The following is a 6,000-nucleotide window of genomic DNA, read 5'->3' on the forward strand; positions in this document are numbered from 1 at the left end:
TATTCAGATTCAGCACCGAAGCAACGCACAGCTAGGGATGTACGAAAGTCCCCTTACCTGGCTCCGCTGGGTTCCGCTGGGGGGGGGAGGTGCTCCGTCCCTCCCCCCAGAATCCTGGCCAGCCGGCTCCGCTCCATGAGGATTCCGTGGAGTTGCCAGCCAGCTCCACCAGCAGCCGGACATCCGGCTGCTGGCTAGCAGGGACGTAAATGGCGGAGGCCATAGCCACCGCCGTTTGCATCCCTGTAGTCACCCGTGTGATAGGCTACGTAAAGACTTACGTAGCCTATCACGTCTGGCTTAAAAAAAGAAAAAAAGCGCGTACGCAAATGGTGGTGGCTACGGCCGCCGTCATTTGCGTTCCTTATTTTTGGCCGTCTTAGTCTACGTAAATATTTATGTAGACTAAGACGGCCAAAAATAAGGAACGCAAATGGTGGCGGCCGTAGCCGCCGCCATTTGCGTACGCGGTTTTGTTTTGTTTTTTAAACCCAGCCATGATAGGCTACATAAATCTTTACGTAGCCTATCACGTCGTTTTTTTTTTTTTAACAAGACTGCAAATGGCGGCAGCAGCAGCCGGTCAGAAGACCAGCCGCCACAGCTGCTGCCGTTGAAGCCGCCGCCGGAGCCACCACCGCCCAGAAGATCCGCCTCAGGTAAGTCTCGTCCCAGGGGGGATCCACGGGGGGGCGGGGGGTGGCAGGCCGTTCCACCACAGATTTCAGGGGGCCAAATGCACTGGCATTTGGCCTCACCAAGATCCGTAGCGGAATTCTCTGCCATCCCTACGCACAGCCCTAATTTTGAGCTAACTGCATTTCCTGAACTGTCTTTAAAGAAAGCCCCACATATAATGCATTATAGTCATCTGATATTTTATGTATGTATGTGCCAAGAGCATGCCTATGGCCTTTTGATGAATCTCCTCCACCCTCCCATCAGAAATCGTGCTATTGGCTGGAAGAGACCCTTGCTGCTATCATTCACTTGATATCCAGTTCTGTACCAGTTGCCACAAGCTCCCTTGATAGAATTGGAACCAAATGCTTGTACTGCTGTAGTCAATTTGATTGGTCAGCAGATTGCCTCTTCTTCCATAGAATCATAGAATAGTACGGATGGAAGGGGCCTATGAGACCATCGAGTCCATCCCCTGCTCAATACAGGAATCTAAGTCAAAGCATCCCTGACAAATGGCTGTCCAGCCACGTCTTGGATACCTCCAATGTGGGAGAGCCCACCACCTCCCTATGGAATTGGTTCCATTGTCGTATTGCTCTAACAGTCAGGAAATTTCTCCTGATGTTCAGCCGGAATCTGGCTTCCTGCAACTTGAGCCCAATATTCCGTGTCCTGCACTCTGGGATGATCGAGAAGAAATCCTGGCCTTCCTTTCTGTGACAGCCTTTCAAGTCCTTGAAGAGCGCTATCCTATCTCCCCTCAGTCTTTTCTTCTCAAGGCTAAAGATGCCCAGTTCTTTCAGTCTCTCTTCATAGGGCTTTGTTTCCAGTCCCCTGATCATCTTCATTGCCCTCCTCTGAACCCTCTCCAGCTCGTCTGCATCCTTCTTAAAGTGTGGTGCCCAGAACTGGACACAGTACTCCAGATGAGGCCTAACCAGTGCTAAGTAGAGGGGAACGAGTACTTCCCGGGATTTGGAAGCTATGCTTCTATTAATGCAGCCCTAAATAGAATTTGCTTTTCTGCAGCCGGATCGCATTGAGCTTGTGATCTACAATAATTCCAAGATCCTTATCGCTTGTAGTATTGTTGAGCTGAGTAGAACATAATGTAAGCCACCCTGGGAACACCATGATGTTTTAGGGATGTTGGAGAATTTCTCCACGAATCTCCGGGAGGCCGAATGCCAATGCATTCGGCCCCCCGAAATTGGTGGGGAAATTCTCCGACACCCCCCTGCCCCCCAGATGGGACTTACCTCGTGCGAATGTCCCTCTCGGTGGTGGGTCCCAGCGGCATTGCGGCGGCGGCCGGTCTTCTGACCGGCTGCCGCCGCCTCCATTTCCCAGTAAAGTGAAAAAAAAAAAACAACACGTGATAGGCTACGTAACGATTTACGTAGCCTATCACGGCTAGATTTTCAAAGTCAGCTGTGATAGGCTACGTAAATCTTTACGTAGCCTATCACGGCTGACTTTGAAAAAAAAAAGCGCGTACGCAAATGGCTCCCATGGGCGCCGCCATTTGCGTTCCTTAATTGGGCACGGGTAGTCTACGTAAAGATTTACGTAGACTACGGCGAAAATAAGGGCAACGCTATTTGCCTTGCCCTTATTTTCGCCTTAGTCTACGTAAATCTTTAGACTACCCGTGCCCAATTAAGGAACACAAATGGCGGCGCCCATGAGCGCCGCCATTTCCGTACGCGCTTTTTTTTTTTCAAAGTCAGCCGTGATAGGCTACGTAAAGATTTACGTAGCCTATCACGGCTGACTTTGAAAATCTAGCCGTGATAGGCTACGTAAATCGTTACTTAGCCTATCACGTGTTTTTTTGTGGGTTTTTTACAATTTACTATTTTATTTCGCGGCTGGGGAAACAGGGCGCTCCCCCCGGCCAGAATTTTGACGGGGAGGGATGGGGCGCCTCCCCCCCGGCCTGAATTTTGGCTGGGAGGGGCGGGGCGCCTCCCCCCCTGCCAAGAATTTCAGGGGGAGAAACGGAGCGCCTCCCCCCCCCACCGAAAACAGCTGCGGGACCAGGTAAGGGACTTTTGTCCATCCTTATGTTGTATGGATAATTCTAGAATTAATGAATTATTTGGGGCTAGGTGGAAGTATCCAGCAACATTCAGCATAGGACAAATAGGTACTTGTTTTGAAGGAAAGGGATTTGTGCTTATGAATACTTTAGAAGAAGAGTGTTTTTTAGAAGAATATAGTTTATTCTTTAGAAGAATATAGTTTTCATCAAACAAAAAAGTGATACTTCTCTTGCCTCCTTTGGTAATGGTTTAAAATTAATTTAATATACATTTTATATTAATGTGATATAAGAATTTACATCCATTTTAATCAAATTAATATATACTTGTTATTAAATTAATATAGACTTTGTATCAAATTGATGTACCTACTTAGTAATGGACAGATCTGTCAGTTTCACTTTCTTTCACATTCAAATTTTTTAAATCTCAAGTTCTTTCCCTCCCAAGTATGGTAAATCTGGGAGGGAATCTTTGCAAATGTTGGTAAATTCTTATCAAAAATGAACTGAAACAACATTCTCAGCCATTTGCACCAGCAAAATTCAATAGGTACAGCTATTCCCAGCATGGAGAGGACCATCATGTATAGGGATGGGTGGATTACTTTACCCCATTCCGGGTGGGGGCATCCGCTGGGGGGGAGGCGATCCATCCCTCCCCCCGGAATCCTCCCCGGCCTGCTCCGCTCCACAGCAAATCCGCAGACCCGCCTGGGTTTGCCCGCAGCCGGACTTCCATCCACTGCCAGGCTGCAGCCACAAATGGCGTCCGGCATAGTGGGCACCATTTGCATCCCTGCTTTTTGCCATGATAGGCTATGGAAATACTTACGTAGCCTATCATGGCTAACGCAGGGAGGCAAATGGCGGCCACAGACTGGCGCAGCCATTCGTGGCCACAGACTGGGGCAGCGGATGGACTAGACTGGCCAACGCCAGGTAGGGTCCATCCCGGGAAAATTTGGTGGGGTGGCGGGGGGGGGGCTGCTCCGTTCTGCCACGGACTCCAGGGGGCCGGATTCTAAAGAATCCGGCCTCACTGGAGTCCATGGCGGAATTCTCTAACATCCCTAATGTACCTGACTGGCATACAGCTGTTAAAGATGACCCTGTCAGAAAAAAAGAGGTTCATAGAGTTCATAGAATTGGAAGGGGCCTAAAAGACCACCAAGTCCAACCTGCTGCTCAATGCAGGAAGCCTGATTCCCAGGTGGTCTCCCATCCACGTACTAAGCAGGGCTGACCCTGCTTCCGAGATCAGATGAGATCAGGTTCATCCAGCCCTTTGCAGAAGCTGTGGCAGTCCTCATTCAGAACTAACATGGTTGAATATTCAGGGATTCAAGCCCAGACTTGTAAGAGCAAAGCACTCAAAGCCCTGGGCCTGGATGAACAAAATCAGGTTTGATTTCCTCCCCTCCCCACTCCTACACACAGTTTAATATATATATATTACACACACACACACACACATCTCAAGTTTTTTCTGTCCTGATTGATTATGGAGAACTTTGCAACTTTTTGGAAATTTCTTATCAAAACTGAACTGAACTGAAATTCTCACCCATCCTGACCCACTCTTCTTTTGTATCTAGGTTGCATGTAGAACCCGTGAAGTGGCAACAGATGTCAGTGCCACTGAAGAAGATGGTCTAATCACAACAGGGCAAGGAAAGTGCCTCCAACCCTCTTCCTAATGGCATCCTCATATTTACAGGCCCTGGGAACAGCCTCCTCCTGAAGCCTATGTGGAAAGAGGGCAGGAGTGGCCCTTTCCCCCACTTTCCAAACAAGGTACAAGACTGACTCTCCCATAGGCAGTAGGAATGGCATCAGAGCAGAGCCACTGGAGGTCTTGCCCATCCTGTTATTCGGCTTACTTAATGGTCCATGCGTGTAAAGCAGCCTTCCCCAACCTCCTGCCCTCCAGATGTTTTGAACTACAACGCCCAGCATTCCTGACTATTCACCATGCTGACTGGGTCTGAGTCTGACAGGCGTGGAAGTCCAAAACATCTGGAGGACACCAGGCTGGTGAAGGCTGGTGTAGAGTATCACTTATTCAGAAAGAGCTCGGGCTGGCTTTCCCGTCCTGTTCTTTTAGTCTGCCATCACTCTCTTTTTCCCTTTTAAAAAGACAACCATAATTCAGCCCAAGAATGGATCCCTATTAAGTAGGTATACATAATATGCCTTAAGCTATACAAATTCTAGGTACCAGTTACCATAAAAATGCATACAATTCCTCTGCAATGTATACAAAAAGTTACAATATCTAAAATGAAACCAAAATCCCACAAAGACTTCAGACATTATTTGCAGATTATCATCATCATCTCACGTTTAATATTTGTACAACCAGTGTGGTGTAGTGGTTAGAGTGCTGGACCAGGACGGGGGAGATCCAACTTCTAGTCCCCACTCAGCCATGAAGCTCACTGGGTGATCTGGGGCCAGTTCCTGACTCTCAGGCTAACCTACCTCACAAGGTTGTTATGAGGATAAAATGAAGAGGAGAATGATTATGTACACTGTCTTGGGCTCCTTGGAGGAGAAGGTGGGATATAAATGTAACAAATAACTAAGGGAGCAATCCTGTGGCCGCTAGACAGCGGATAGACAGCCATAGGATATCTGGTTTTCCTGAAACCAACCTCGGAGCTCATGCTCTGAGGTCGGTTCCTGGAGAACTGACCTCTCCCCCACTTCTGCACTGCCTTCGAGGCAGCATGGAACAACCCCGTCCTCTGCGCTTACAAGAGGAGTGCGGAGCAGCCAAAATGGGGCGTTCCGGGGGGTGTTCCAGAGTGGGGAAGGAGGAAATGCCTGTACGACACATCCAATGTGTCATATGGCAGCCTCCTCCCCCACTCTGCCCTCCCACAGCTAGACAATTGCAATTGGCTGTCTAGCCGAAAATGCAAGGCAGGAGAAGCACGGAGGGAACGATCCCCTCCATGCTTCTCCTGCCCTGCTTTGGATAGGCAGTCACCTCCAAGTTCAGAGGCGGCCGCCTATCTGAATAGGATTGTGCCCTAAGCATATTTTTTACAGCATTGATGGGATATGTTCATGCCTGCCTATCTGCCTGGAGAAGCTGAAGCTGATCTCTGTGAACAGATGGTGTTACAAAGAGGGAGCCATGACACAAAAGGCCTTGCATAATGCCCTTGAACCTGGAGTCCAAGCAAACAACTTCTTCTTTATCTTAGTGGGGGGAAGGTTTGTATGGAGAAAGGCACTCCCTTATCTGGCCGATAATAAGCACA

Source organism: Heloderma suspectum, chromosome 5 (genome assembly GCF_057233095.1).
Source record: "Heloderma suspectum isolate Gila_16-S chromosome 5, 16-S_ref, whole genome shotgun sequence".
Taxonomy (NCBI): Eukaryota; Metazoa; Chordata; class Lepidosauria; order Squamata; family Helodermatidae; genus Heloderma; species Heloderma suspectum.